General features: G+C 39.4%; 1 protein-coding gene across 21 annotated transcripts in view; it reads right to left on the minus strand.

Annotated features, from left to right (window-relative positions):
- The window catches only part of LOC112652600 (uncharacterized), a 430970-nt gene that overhangs the window by 312608 nt on the left and 102122 nt on the right, over positions 1-16240 (minus strand). For 13 of the 21 annotated variants that reach the window (XR_007409448.1, XR_007409445.1, XR_007409444.1 and 10 more), the window contains exons 5-7: positions 8673-8796; positions 7716-8015; positions 6306-6418 (exon numbers count right to left, since the gene is read on the minus strand). The exons of 7 other annotated variants lie outside the window; for them this stretch is intronic. The gene's annotated coding sequence lies outside the window, so the exon portion shown is untranslated. The remainder of the gene's footprint in view (positions 1-6305; positions 6419-7715; positions 8016-8672; positions 8797-16240) is intronic. One more of the 21 variants, XR_007409457.1, reaches the window with a different exon arrangement.

Consider the following 16240-nt stretch of genomic DNA (forward strand, 5'->3'; position numbering starts at 1 on the left):
TTTGGAAAGCTCTGAAACAGAAATAAAAATGAGGCATTTTAGCAAAAATACTGAAATCCAATTCTACTGACAAAAAGCTTCTAGGACATCACCTTGCCTTGTCTCCCTAAGAGGACTGTCTTGCTGGACAAATTTTAAACTGAATTTTAGTAGAGAGATGCAGCATCCAGTAACAGTTTCAGTTAGATCACATGGGAATTGTTTTAAACTCAATATATTTACCCTTGTGGCATTTTAAAATGTGACTTTCCTACAACCTTCCCCAAGTGCTGGAAAGAAGTGTGAATGCTAGCAAAATGTTTATGAAGTTATTAGAATCTGATGACTGATCTCTGTTTAATTGGTCAGAAACCGCCTCCCCCTCACTCTGTTGCCATTATGAAATACTTCTCTAACTCATGCTTTCTAGAATACTGTGCTGTATAACAGTTGAGTGTGGCATGGAGTAGATTCCTCATCATGAGCTGGATATAACTGAGCAATAATGCCTAGTCACACAATAATGCCTAGTCACGGATAAAAGATTTAGGGCCTTTCACACTGGAACATCTCAAAAGCAATGATGGGTTGTTCTCAATAATTGTGCAAAGCATTGCTTATAAGACTATCTCCTTTTTTGCTTTGGAAACATCATTTCCAAATGACAATTGGAGCACTGTTTGAGAGAATATTTTCTCTAACACAGTATCCTTCCCAGAATATTTTCCATAACCTCTCATTTCTGAGGGGTTATGAGGGAGCAGATCAATAGCAGTGGAGATTTTACTATAGTGCCTAGCACATAATAGGTGTCCAGTAAAAAGCTGTTTGTTTAAAAAAAAAAAAAAAAAAGCTGTTTGTTTGACAATGATTTTTAGAAAACTTGCTGACACTGTTCTCTCAGAGAGAAAACACAAGAAAGGCATAGCATACTTCTAATCTTACTATGTCCTCACCTGCATCTTTCCTATATGTAAAATAGATATTTCCCACTGCCTTAGGGACAACCACATGTTCCTGAAAATAGCTCCAGACACTGGAATGGTAGTTTCCACCTAACTAGAACACTTCACTATTAAAATCCAGGTCCACACTATGCAAGCCTAGAGATACACACATGCATGCATGCACGCCTGCACTCTCAATGCAACAAATACATAAATCCAAAGCAACCTTATAAAGTGTTTGCACTTGTTGTAATGTATTGAATCTTGTCGAATCATACCAAGCCTTCTACTTTACCCGTTAACCTGTATACCACCCTACATGTATCTTTTGCCTTATTCCAAAAGGTTATAAGGATCACCTGCAAATCTGTAAATGAGCAAATAAGGGTATATATACTTCACCAAACATTTATTTATTTACTTTGTATTGTTACACTCAGGCTATTTCTAGAAAGTGCATTCAACTTTACCAAACCTAAAGCATTAACTTCTCAGCTGTTTTCCCTGAATGGTTTATTCTCATATTTGTTCCTCTGAAACAGGTTAGAGTTTAAAAAAAAAAAAAACTGGGTGATTTTTTAATGCAACCAGCTTCACAAAAACAGATGGTGCATGACCTGGCTAATTAGATAATACAGAGAGAATCTCATTCCCTAAATAAAACTGTCTTCTGAGTAAACCTTCCACATATCACTTAAACCAGCCATAAAAATGAGTCTGCCGGGAAGGGTTTTTCCCACTAATGTCATCAATCATGTCCTTTCCCTTCTTTTTCTCATCCCCCTTCTGCCCTCATGTCATTTCTCCCCGAGTTCATCTACCTTGAGAAATACGAACAAAGACAGAAGACCAAGAGGAGAGAGACAAAGAGGCAATTACACCTACCTAAGCACAGGAACACCTGAAACTGAAGTTTCCCAAATGAATATTCTTCACTGCCAAGGAAGGCCACAGGATGGATTCATGCTAAATGTTGTAGTCTGGCATAGGGAAGAGAATAAATTCTGAATGCCCAGGTCGACATACCACATTAGAGAATCTTTCCATACTTTGATCCACGCTCCCCTAAGCCACAATCATCCACCACACATATGTGGAGAAGTATCAGCTGGGCCCTTTACCACACCTTCTCCAAAATAATAACAGGTGGATTTTCCCAGGCCAACTCTTTAGTTCATTTCATCTCTGCATGAAAATCATACCAAAAGGGCTCCCTAAGATCCTTGGTCTCCTCATCAATGCAGGTACGGTCAGGGCAATGTATTTTCCCAGATTCTCCTATGGACAATTACTGGACTACAGCACCAAATGCCACCAAAAAAAAACATTCATGCACCTGTGCATGCACACACACACACACACACACACAGTATATTTCATTTCCTCAAACAGGGCATACACCAACAATGAGAGGAAGAATCCTTTCCAGCAGTAGTTTTATAGACTACAGTGCTTACTTCTTTCCTTTCCTATCTCTCTGAGCTGACTACATATCAAAACAGGTTCTACTTCTGGGCCACAAGTCCCTTAAGCCCTCCACCCTTAATCACACAAAGAGAAACACTGAAAAAATCCAGCTTCGGTAAGGATTTAATTAAATTCCTAGCACAGGGCTCTGCATTGTTTTTTCATTTTTTCTATTGTTTTTCTCCATTTCAATCTGGAGAAAAGGAATACTTTCTTCCATTACTTAACTGATGAATCCTCCTGACTCTAAATCCTGTTGTCTCTTCTGACTGACAGCACATGGAAGGCATAAACCTTGGGCTCTTCATCCACTCATCTCTGGCTTCCAGGAAAGGGCTGAGGACAGACTTCATGCTCCATGATTGTTTCTCTCTGTGAGCATAGTGTCTGTAGATCTGTTGCAGGCCCCCACATGCCTTACTTGTGCCCTTTCATTCACATTCATTTACACACACACTGAGATCACTGCCTGTTCTTCCTATTCTTACCTTGTCTGAGTTCAGGGTTTGACTTTATTAGATTATAACAATGGATCGCAATGCCTACCTAGGGATGAGGTTTGAACTCATTTTGTGAAGGCTCTGTGACTGACCGTGTTCATTAAATTAATGCATGGCCACAAAATTAATAATGTCCCAATTGGATTTGGGGAAGAAGCAGCCACAGCGGTCGTTTAATTACTGAATATCCCCAAATCTGTGCATAAAAATGGACAGAACCAGATAACAAAACCATGAATGTATGCACCATATTCAGAGCAAACTCCAGTGACACCATATATCCACGCACCCCAAACTACAAGACTTGAGAATCAGTGTCTCTGTGGAGGAAGCCAAGGAAAAAATCAGGGATTCTGGGAGACTTATAAACAGAGGGAATTCCAAGAGAGCTAGTAGATTTTCATTAGTAAGCACAGTGGGCCAATTTGAGAAAAGCAGCTGGAATTGAGAAGATTTTGTCCAACTCAATAGCAAATGAGTACAAGACATCCACGCAAGCCTGAAGGATCTGGGGCAGTCTGGCCCACACACACTCTTAAAATTGACCCACCAGGGTTCCCTTCAGTCCAGAGACCCCACACAGGGAATAGAATCCAAATTCAGCAGGACAGGGACAAAAGAGGCAGGAAAGACAGTGGCCAGTGAACTCATAAATTTCTGTAATTGACATGAAAACAACAGAACAGGGAGATCTATGAAGTTACAAAGCTATTCTGAACACAGCTACTTCTAAAAGTTGAGAAAACTAATTTCATGTGAAAATTAATAAAAAAGGATCATAATTAAATCTGACTTAAATTTATTATAAGAAAAAAGAATATGGAGCAGAATAATCTTCCCACAAACATGCAAAGCATGACAGAAAATACATCCTTATAAATCACTTGAAAACCACAATTTGCTACTTCAAAAAGAACTAGAAGACACTAATAAAAATGACACGTAACATGAAAGTACAATATAAATCAGAAATAAAAGCTCTCAAAAACATGACAGAACCCAAGACAACTACAAATAAGAAAAAATTTTTCAAATAAGAAAAAACTAGAAAAAAAACACAAAAGAATAAACAAAAAGTGATGTGAGAAATGAAAGACGAAAGGAAATTTTCAAACTCTAAAAGTTTGGAGAAAAGGATCTGACTGAATGTGACAAATATTTAAATAGCAAAGAAGATCCAACATGTTGACAATAGGAATCCCTGAAGAAAAAAACCAAAACAAGGCAACAAATACTAAAAATAATTCAAGGAAATTTTTCACAATAAAGATTTGAAATGACATACTGAAGCAGCAAGTAACATCCCTGAAAATACTAACTCTGAGCAACCAACTGTAAAATTGCTGTATTTTGAAGAAAAAAAAAAAGAATCGGGCAGCCCGGGTGGCTCAGCAGTTTAGCACTGCCTTCAGCCCAGGGTATGATCCTGGAGACCCAGGGATCAAGTCCCGTGTCGGGCTCCCTGCATGGAGCCTGCTTCTCTCTCTGCCTGTGTCTCTGCCTCTCTCTCTCTGTGTCTCTCATAAATAAATATTTTTTTTAAAAATGGAAATGCATCTCATCTCTGTGGATTTGAATGTTAACTTTATAAACTATTTTTTTTTTAAAGATTTTTTATTTATTTATTCATGATAGTCACAGAGAGAGAGAGAGAGGCAGAGACACAGGCATAGGGAGAAGCAGGCTCCATGCACCGGGAGCCCGATGTGGGATTCGATCCCGGGTCTCCAGGATCGCGCCCTGGGCCAAAGGCAGGCGCCAAACCGCTGCGCCACCCAGGGATCCCTATAAACTATTAAAAAAAAAGAAAAAAGAAAAGAATCCTGTAGGTTTATAGGAAAAAATTAAAGTGACACACAATGTTAATAAAATTAGATCATCATTATCAGACTTGACAGCAAGACTTTATTCCAATAAAAAATGGAATGATATAATTAAGATATTCGAGGAAGGTAAACATGACCCAAGATCTTTACATTGACCAAACCTGACATCAACAAGCCTGCTAGTAAACACTGTATGAACAATTTTTTTTATAAATTTATTTTTTATCGTTCAATTTGCGAACATATAGAATAACACCCAGTGCTCATCCCCTCAAGTGCCCCCCTCAGTGCCCATCACCCAGTCACCCCCACCCCCTGCCCACCTCCCCTTCCACCACCTCTAGTTCATTTCCCAGAGTTAGGAGTCTCTCATGTTCTGTCTCCCTTTGTATGAACAATTTCTTAACCACAAAACCAATTGAGAGTTGAAAGGAAGAGAGTTCCCAGCCTGGGACAGAAAATATACAAGATGACTTCAAAGAGCTTATAATATCCAACATCAAGAAAGCCACTGATGATTGTGAGAGTGTTGAGATGACGCAGGAGTCAACATGAAGAGGCTGTCAACAGCCATAGACAAGACAACGTGAACAGTAAGAACGAAAATTGGAAAAGATGGAAACCTGTTTAAAAGCAGGAGTTAACAACTAAACTTTTAAAAATTAATTGGTCACTTTCTAAATATTGTAAGAAAACAATGCATGACCTTGAAAACTGATACAGTTGAAGAATCAAGTATTTATCCTGCCCTTCTTATCTGAATTATACCTCTGGGCAACTGAAAATAGATGAGAACAAGTCATTCTTTATAATGTTACTATAAGTAATAAATGTAAACAAAATGATAGAATTAGTGTCACCATTGTGCAACCTCCAATGAATTAACAGACCCACTATGTTAATAGCTGCTTCCATCACAAGCAAAAAAAAGAAAAAACAAACCACCAAAGTCAGCACTGTAGCTTCAGAGAATAGAATTCAATAGCACACAGAGTCTTGCCAAGCAGATTGAACATGTGTCTGATGAAGTCTCTATATCCAGCTGTAGGAAATACACTGACTGTACCATGAGTAAGCTACTGGCAACATCCAGACTTTGGGAAATGCAACAGGTCCAACCCAGGTTCCTTGGCAGATAAAGTATAGGGAACAACAATGGAAAAAAGGAATGGAGTAGAAAATTGTAGATTAAGTGCAATTTAAAAGATATCAAACTATAAAAGTAGACAAGACCTATCATGTCTAGGGATGTATATCTGGGGCACAGAACTATACAGAAATTAAAGGAAGTAATTACTATAAAAGTTAGCATAGTGTATACATGTAGGTGGGGAATAGAATGGGTATGACTAGGAAGGGGCACATAATGGAACTGCTAGAGTCCCTTGATGTTCTATGACAGGTGTCTTACTTAGAAGGGTGCTTGCCATATAACCTTGTATGTGCTTTTTGTGTGGTTTTCTGTACATATGCCTCATTTTACAATGAAAAGCTTAGCTAGAAAAATAATAATAATAATAATGGTAACACTCCAAATTATCAAGGAAAAGGAGCAACCATGCAGAAGTAGAAATCCAACAGAATACCTGAAAAGCAGATGGTGAAGAACATGGAGATCCTGCCTTCAGAAGCTTGGGGGTTATGCGCAAGACTGTCCAGTTGAGTCAGAAATCCCAAATCTTGACGTAGGCATTCTGGGCTAAGAGGAAGCATGCATTATCAGCAGCATGAAACATTGATAGGGAAGGCACATGATTCAGCTCCTGGGGACAGCACCAGAGCTACAAATCACCAGCTGAAGGAAGACAAGATGGAGAAAAAGAATATAGCAGAAAGTCTTAAATATATGGCTTCACCTCATCCACTGCCATACCAGTATTTATGGAATAGAGATAGGCTGTAAATATAAAAGCAATTTTAAAAAGAAAAGAATTCTTTAAAAATAAGGTATTTTTAAAGAGAACCAGGATTGTTTTCTCCTGAAATACATGTTTGTGAAAACCTTCCTGGAGGGGACCCAAGATTAGTATCATTTACAGACCTGCCCTAAAATATATAATCTCTTCTTCCCTTTCCTCTTCTCGATACAGATAGCATGCCTTATGTATCACCTCAGGTTCCCTTGGCCTCATCTTTCCCTGAGGCTGTCAGCCATTTTTTGGCTGAGCCACCACTGCAGTGACCAATGAGGGGTTGGGGAATCTCAGGCTCACTATCTGTGAGCATGGTCTGCCTTGCCTCATCCACATTAGACATCCTTAATTCCCTTTTGCCATGTAAGACAAACATATTCATAGTTTGTAGTTTCGGGACATGTTTGGAGAGACCACAATTCTGCCCCCATATTCCACTTTCCACTGTCTGTGTGACCCTATGATTTCTCTAACAAAATATTTCTCATAAGCTATTTGTTCAGTCCCTACTTCCTAGAGTATCTGACCTAAGATGCTTGGGACCAACAGTGAGCCCAGAAAGCAGAGCCTCAATATAGTCTGACAGAATTAGGGGCCTGATCACCGGTCAAACATAGGATACTGATCGTTCCTGGCAGGGATGGGTGTCACAGTTACACACATTACACCTGTGGTTAATGGGGCACACAGGTGGAAGGTGATGCTTGGAGAGGTGACAACAATGGTGACAAGGATTAACTGCAGGAGGAATTCTCTGGATGGTATTAGAAGCTTTGCAAAAAATATGTTCAGGATAGCTATCTACCAAATTAGAACACATCTGCAGCAACCACAGGGGAGACTATACTGAAAATAAGGCCTGTGTTTTCATTTTCCAAATGGCAGAGGTGCAAAGACACTGAACATGCAGCCTGACTTCTAAGTCAGTCAAAGCTTTAATGAGAAAAGACTGGGGCTCTGACACAGAAGAGGAGAAATATTTACCTGGACCAGCCTGAACATCTTAACCCCCAAATCCCTCTAGCACACTGGGGTCCCAGAAGCAGCCTCACTTCCTGCTTTCCTGCAGACCTATGTCCATACCTGAAGGAGGTGATTTCCCAGATGTTCTTGTTGTCGTTGATGTCAGTGAGTCATCAAAGTGTCTACAGAGCCTTCAAAGGCTCCCTCCACCGACCTCCCCACTCAGCCATCTGGAGTCTGGACAGTCAGGGATGGGCCTCTTCTGGAAAGCATTTCTATGCACACCTCCACTTCTCCTCCTCTTGGGGCCCCATCAAATATTTTCTACTTTCTTGGGAGAACCATCTCTCCTCAATCTACACACTTTCCCAAGTTTTCTTTCTAGAAAGAGTCTTCTATTTTTGCGAGAATGTTTGGCTCCTGTAAACCAAAACCAAGAGGAAATTTCCTTCCAGTTATTTTCCACTGTGTGCACTGAAGCAATGAGCTCCTAAGAGCCTCATAACTTAAACATGAAATAGGATAGATAAGGGAACAATCAGGAGGGGGACATGCAGTTTCAAAGAATATGGACATAATTCTAAAAATAAGTAAAAAAGTAATATAGACACACACGAGTCCAGGAGAGGAGCATAACGCCCTGTCAGAGCTAAACTTGTAATGAAGACATCTAATCCTAAATATTGATTGGACTGCAAATCAGTATTTGCCATCTATTTAAAATAGGATGTCAGGTGCGTGGGTGGCTCAGTCAGTTAAGCATCTGCCTTCATGAAGCTCAGGTCATGATCTCAGGTTCTGGGATCAAGGCCCATGTCAGGCTCCTTGCTCAGTAGGGAGTCTGCTTCTCCCCCTCTGTCTGCCCCTCCACCGTGCTCATGCTCTCTCTCTCCTCCTCTCTCTCAAATAAATAAAATCTTTAAAAATCAATCGATCGATAATAAAGTAGGATGTCATAAAAGCAAAACTGAAAAAGATAGAACTGGCTCATGCAACTCATCAAGACCTTGATTCCTTCCTCATTATTTCTGAAAGACTTGTTCAAATAATACTAGCCCAAATTCCTCTAATTATTACCTGGCTCCATGGAATGACACAGACTCAAACATCTTTCAGGAAAATTTTCTGGCCATCCTGTTTCAAAAGTATGTCAAAAAGTCATCACTGGAAGACATTCATAATACTCAAGCAAGGCACATATCTGTGAATGGAAAGAAATACATGTATCTTGGAAAATGATTTTCAGAGACCCCATAAATGCACATTAGCCAACACATCTGAATCCTTGTCACACAACCACTTTGCATTTACATTCTCATCCTGGGACAACGCTATCCCATGGAGGTATATACACAATAGCCTAAAATTTACATGCCAGCGTGAATATCTAGCTAGCATCAGGCCTATTATATGAGTGTGCCCCAAAATCCAAACTGCAAATATAAATCATATTTTTGATGCATTCATTTGTTCACAGCCAAAAAAGCAACCATCCATTAGCTACCTATTTAAAGAGATTTTAGTGCAATCTCGATGCCCTCAACCATCTATTGTGGCCGTTAAGAGTTGCAGTAAATTAGTTTATCTTCAGTCCAAAGTCTCGTTTCATCCATGAAATAATACATGTTGATCCCTGAAACAATAAAATAAAATAAAATACAAATTGGAGGCTTCCCAAAAGCCTTCATCAATGTGGATTGGAAAGCTTGCCATCTGCAGGATTATTTTTCCATGTTCTCCACCACTTTAATCATCTTGCCTAATAAGTAAGCATGATTGATCAGAGCCAAAGGACAAAGCAGGTCCTGTAGGGGGAACCCAAAGTATTCATCCCCTAAGGATGCACCTGAGATGAGAGAGAAGGCATGAATCCTTTGAGAGGCATGCAAGGGCCCTCATAAAATGGAAAATTGACACATTTTTGATGTAACTATCAACATACATTCAACTATTTCTTAAAGAGAGGAAATTAAATAGTGTTTATCAGTCACACTTGACAATTATCTGGAACTACTCCAGATGCAGCAAATCTCCATGAAAGCCTCCTGGATTCACCAAAGAATAGGAACTTCAGCCAAAAACAAACAAAAAACCACAGTACTGAGGTCAATAAGGGCTGAAACACAGCCATTCTGTCTGCCTAACTATCTTATCTATTTCATTATTAGGTGCAGGATTATCTGATATCTTCCTGTGGCATTTATCTGGAATAAACTAAAGAATGGGTTTAAGTATATTATCTTAATGCATATAAAGGGAAAATAAATCTGTATTCCCTTTTTTTAATAATAAATTTATTTTTTATTGGTGTTCAATTTACCAACATACAGAATAACACCCAGTGCTCATCCCATCAAGTGCCCCCCTCAGTGCCCGTCACCCATTCACCCCCACCCCCCGCCCTCCTCCCCTTCCACCATCCCTAGTTCGTTTCCCAGAGTTAGGAGTCTTTATGTTCTATGATATTTGATATTATGATATTTCCCACACATTTCTTCTCCCTTCCCTTATATTCTCTTTCACTATTATTTATATTCCCCAAATGAATGAGAACATATAATGTTTGTCCTTCTCTGATTGACTTACTTCACTCAGCATAATACCCTCCAGTTCCATCCACATTGAAGCAAATGGTGGGTATTTGTCGTTTCTAATGGCTGAGTAATATTCCATTGTATACATAAACCACATGTATTCCCTTTTTTTTAAGGTTTTATTTATTTGAGAGAGATAAAGCAGGAGTAGCAGAGAGAGGAATAGAGGAATTGGGGGAGAGAGACAATCCAAGCTGACTCCACACTGAGCGTAGAGCCTAACTTGGGGCTCGACCTCATGACCATGAGGAACCAAAATCAAGAGTCAGACACTCAACTGACTGAGCCATCTAGGTGTCCCAAAATCTGTATACCTTAGGAAGATATAAATGATCCAGGTGGATATCTTACTGACATAGATAAAAAGATGATAGAGACAGAGATAGATGTTTCCAAATTTCACTTTAAAATTTCCAAACTTGACTCTTATTCTTGCTTAATATAAAACTGTTTATCCACATATCGCATATTTGTCTGAGCACAGTGTAAATCTAGGTTAGAGGCATCAAATAAATATTAAAGGAGCCGAAATTTTCATTCTGCACAAACACAAGCCAGAAATCATTTTTAATAATTTACAATGCAAGCAACAAAGAGCCTTTCCATTTCTATCAGTAGAAATTTTCATCTACTAGCCCTTTCCCACCTGAGACCGGAAGCTCTCCTGCCTTCTCAGGCACCTCTACATACATGAGAGAGACAGCGTCAGTTGTAAAGCCAAGAAATGCATCTCCACCATTAACGTAGTGGGGTTCAGCCAAGAAAAACCATCAACCTGGTGAAGTAAGCACAAAAGAGCCTCAATAAAGCAACATCATTTGAAAGCAGAGAACGTTGTCCAACAAAACACTGCACGGCCACATAAAATGAATGGATTTTGTTAATATTTCTTGCTGAAACCCAAAGGTTTACAATTCTGAACACTGGATCTCTGTTTCTTTCGAGCTATCCTTCTGACACAGCCTTGCCTGCTTTCATCTCTGTTGCCCAACCATGCTGAATTTTTTGCCCTGCCTATCCATCCCCTTTGCACATGCCAAGCGATTTTGGTCTTCTGACGCTTTCTCTTTGCCAACATCCCGTTTGGATTATTGATCGAGAGGCTGGATCTTTGGAAAGCTCTCATCTTTGAAAGAGTTGTCAGGCTGCAGTTTTGCAAACTGCAGAGCACAAACACTTCAATATTTATGCTCCTTCTATCGACACTGAGTAAATTAGACTCTGCAATACCTGCATTATCCAAACCATCTGCTTCATTGCGTTTTTTTAAATGAGTAGGTGGGGGAAATTTATGAGCATTTTCTCTTATCTCTTGTTGCTAGGGAAACTACTTTTTTTTTGGTCGGGATAATCCTAGAATCTCAAAAGAGCCATGATGCAACGTTCCTTCCCCTCTTTCTTCAAATGAAATCTGTGTCTTCCCTGGAGAGAGCTTTATACTGGCTACTCAGTCTCCAAAGACATTATAATATTCCAAGCTAGTCCAAAACACTCAGGGCTGAATTTTCGCTTTGCATACTCACAGTGAGCCCATGCCAAACGGAGGGGTCCACAAAGTTTGTCTCAAAAAAACCAAAATGACTGTTTTATAAGGGATTATTTTGTCATTCAGGCCCATAAAACTCAAGGGGAGCAAAAAGATCCATTCTGCCCCAACAGACTGGAAGTCGCTTTACTGAAAGAACCCCTTGTGTGATGAAGACAAAATAAAAAATAATTATGTTCAGTTCCACGGGGCTTTCTGCCTGAAAACATAAAAGAGAATCTGCAAGCAGAGTGGGAAACTGCCTATGGTTTTCATATCCTCAGGGGTCTTGGAAAACATCAGTCCTCAGTGTACGCAGCCCACATCCTACCATAGGAGAGAACACACTAAAAAGAACTTTTGAAACATGGCATTTGCGGATCACGGGTTTGCTTGTGGAGGTACAGCGTAAGTCGCCAATAGCACATTTTGTACTAGGAAGGCAAATGTGCCAGAACAGAAAATGTGCACAAACAAGTAATTTGCATTCTGCTTTTGGAGAGAATCAGACTCCACCCCAAAATCCACATCATATTTGCATAATTCATTTATGAAATACTGTTTTTCATTCTCTTGAGCCACAGCTGCTGCTAGGGGAATGGGCGTGGTCCACACCCAGCTTCAAATTTTCCCTGCATAATCCCCAAGCAGAGGGTTTTTGCACATAGTTAAGCAGGGAGGCTCAGATGCTCAAAAGGGGAGACCTTAAAAGATTCTGAAAGACTTTCTGCCTTACGCTCAGTGTGACATCCAAGAAAGCATTTCAAAGAAATGGCCAAGAACCCCAATTGGTGATGGCAAAAAAGTAATCATTGATTTGGGGGCTAGAAACAATTAAGAAAAAGCTTAACCCTCTCTTCATGGTAAAGCAAGAAAATTAGTGCAAAAGGGCCCTGAAAGTTTAGCTTCAATTTTTAATGTTAACTCAACTGTACATTAACTTGATCTCTCCCACAATAAATGCCATCTAATGACCAGTAAGGTCTGAGACCCTTGCACAAGGTTTACTAACATTGTTTGCCTTCATTTATTACCAACAGCAGTTAGGTGTGTAAAAATTATTACCATAAACCAGAAGACACAGTTTTGTATATCAGAGCAACTCAATGGGCCAGCTGCAACTACACAAGTTGGAAGCTTGTTAGAAATGCAAATCCACAGGTCCCACCACAGACCTAGAGGATCAGAATCAATGGGACGGTATGCCCAGGCATCTGGCTATTTTTTCATTTTGCTTTTATTTAAATTCAAGTTAGTTAGCAATAATACAACACTGCTTTCAGGAGCAGAATCCAGTGATTCATCACCCACATAAAAACATGCAATGCTCATTTCATCACGTGCCCTCCTTAATGCCCATCACTCAGTTACCCCATCCCCCCACCCACCTCCCCTCCCATAACCCTCAGTTTGTTCTCTATATTTAAGAGTCTCTTATGGTTTGCTTCCCTCTCTGATTTTATTTTTCCTTTCCCTATTTTCATCTGTTTTGTTTCTTAAATTCCACATAGGAATGAAATCATTTATTTGTCTTGCTCTGACTTATTTCACTTACCATAATACTCTCTAGCTCCATCCACGTTGTTGCAAATGGCAAGATTTCATTCTTTTGGATGGCTGAGTAATACTCCATTATACATTCATATGTGTCTAAATATACCACATCTTCTTTACCCACTCATCCATCAATGGACATCTTGGTTCTTTCCACAGTTTGGGTACTGCTGATCGTGCCCAGGCACCTGTCTTAACAAGCTCCCCAAGTGAGGCTGATGTACATGTCTGAGAACTACTAGTCTGGACTGTTTGGGCCCTATACCACAAAACCTGAGGTTACCTAATTAGTAACCTCATTCATGTTACTAATTAGCCACCTCTCATTTCCAGTATCATGTATGATGCATTCAGATCACAGAAACAAACCATATTATCCAAGATTCTACTTAAGTGCATTAATTTCGTGGACCATAATTTACTAATATCCTTGAAGCAGATCAAAAAGAAGGAAATATTACAGGGAAAGGTAGAAGAAATTATTTAGGAAATTATGCTGCCATTAAATTCAGCATTTGAGAGGAGATGTAAAAACAAGGAGAAACGCATTATAATATTAAACGAAATATACAGAATTACATATTTCCTGTAATCACAATCTTAGAGTATAGATTTTTAAAAAGACCAGAAAGTGGGATGCCTGGGTGGCTCAGTGGATGAGCATCTGCCTTTGGCTCAGGGCATGATCCTGGAGTCCCGGGATCAAGTCCCTCATTAGGCTCCCCACAGGGAGCCTGCTTCTCCCTCTGCCTATGTCTCTGCCTCTCTCTCTGTGCCTCTCATGAATAAATAAATCAAATCTTTAAAAATAATAATAATAATAAATAAAAACACAGGAAAGAGAGTCACTAAATTGTCAGCAGTAGTCTTCAAGTGGAACAAACCATAAATGATGTTACTCCCCTTTTTACTGTTGTCTGTTTTTCATTGTTTTGATCCTAACAACAAGGTATTGCTCTTTTAATGGAAAACAGACTTCAAATGCAAATTAAGACAGGACCAGTCTATAATTTGCTACCAAAAAAGATAACATAGTAATGATATGAAGCAGAGTCAGTCTCTCCTGGATTTGCTACTAACCAATATGTACAGTGATACTGTATTTTACTATGCCTTGTCTTAGAGCACATCATACACACTAGGAAATGATCCTGACAGCCTAGAGATACTCTGGAAAAATACATACAGCATAAAGGGTGGCTTGGGAATCACACAGGTGTCCAAATGGAGTTTATTATAAAAGAGAGGATCCATTCAGGTTAAGACATTCACACATAATTCATGCCATCCTATCCTCGGCTCTAGGCCTCCATCACTACCTGAAAGTGAAGAACACTTGGGAAAACCTAGAAACACAACTGCAGTATGTTCCCTGGCTACAGATGTGCTTTCAGCTTAAAACCACCCCAGCTGCTTCTACCCTTCAAATCCTGCAATCCCAGGAAGGCAGACATCAAATGGATGTTCAGAAAGATAGGAAAAGTGAATCTGCAAAGTGTTGACCTTGAAAATGTCCTTTTGGCTTCCTCAAAAGAGACCATCAAAGGATCAGAATGGACTGAAAAGTCTGGGATCTACTTACTCTGGGTCAATTCTTGATTACATTTCATCCATCAGCTATACCTTCTCTCTCTGCAAAATGAAAATGATACCTGCCTTACACAGTCACTGTGAGTACAAAGAAGGTAGTATGTGCCCCAAGCAGTGGATATGGTTTGGGGGAGGAGGGGATCCAAGCAATAGTAGGGAGTATTATCTGAATTAGAAGAGTCGTCTACCCCTTCATTCTAAGGGACCAAAACACCTCGCTAGTAAGCATATAAAGTCATGTCAGCTCTTAGGAAAACAATTTGTTGCCATAGTTCACCCAGCTATTCCATGCTTGACTACAATCCAAGAGTAGCTTTGCACATGTGTGCTAGGATTCATACCTGAGAATACATTCCCAGCAGCATTATTTATAAAAGCAAAAGTCTAAAAACTCTGATACCCTACGACAGGAGAATGGATAAATCATCATGGCAGAGCTCCCCAGTGAATTATTTTATGAGAGTCAAGCTTAATTGAACTATATCTTAGAAAAACCTTAGAAATAAAGGTTGAGTGAAAAAAGCAAGTCCCCATGATATTCTTTATATGAAATACAAAAAAAACCAAACAAACAAACAAACAAAAACAAAAGTAAACTACATTTTTCTTAAGTATACATATGTATTTAATAAAAACAGCAAGAATGGAATGCCTGGGTAGTTCAGTCAGTTACTCAATCTGCTTTAAACTCAGGTCATGATCCTGGGGTCTTGGGATGGATACTCATGTTGAGCTCTGTGTGTGGGACTCCTTGCTCAGTGGGAAGTCTGCTTCTCCCTCTCCCTCTCCACCTCCCCTACCACTAGTGCTCTCTGTCCTGCACTCTCTCTTAAATAGATAAATAAAATCCTTAAAATTAAAAATTAAAAAAAAACAGCAAGAAAATTAAAGCAAGGGAATGAAAATTTCAAACATCAGATTTTTGGGGTACTTGGACGCAAGAAGGCAGAAGGGTTAAAGAAGTACAAGTGGTATAAGGCATTAACAATGTCCTAAGTCTTAGTTAGGTTCAAGGGCTGCTCAACATATCATTTAGTGAATGGAATAAAAACAAAGCTAAGGCCACTCATGGAGCAATGATCATAGCATGCCTAATTCTGCACTTGACGTTTGTGTAAATGCTAAGAAAGACAGAACATTTTCTGTCAAAGGTGTTTCCAGACTTAGAAAGAAATGGCAAAAAAAAATAATAAATAAATAAAAAAAAATAAAAGAAAGAAATGGCATCAGGAGAGGGGACTCAATTTAACAGAGTAAGTAACAGAGAGAAAAAACCAAAACACACAGTTAAAGAAGTGCTAGAAGTCCAAGCACCTACAGCAAAACAAAGTGTTATGAGTAATGTCTCAGCCCTGGTGGAAAAGCCATGAACAGAAAGGATG

Source organism: Canis lupus, chromosome X (genome assembly GCF_003254725.2).
Source record: "Canis lupus dingo isolate Sandy chromosome X, ASM325472v2, whole genome shotgun sequence".
Taxonomy (NCBI): domain Eukaryota; kingdom Metazoa; phylum Chordata; class Mammalia; order Carnivora; family Canidae; genus Canis; species Canis lupus.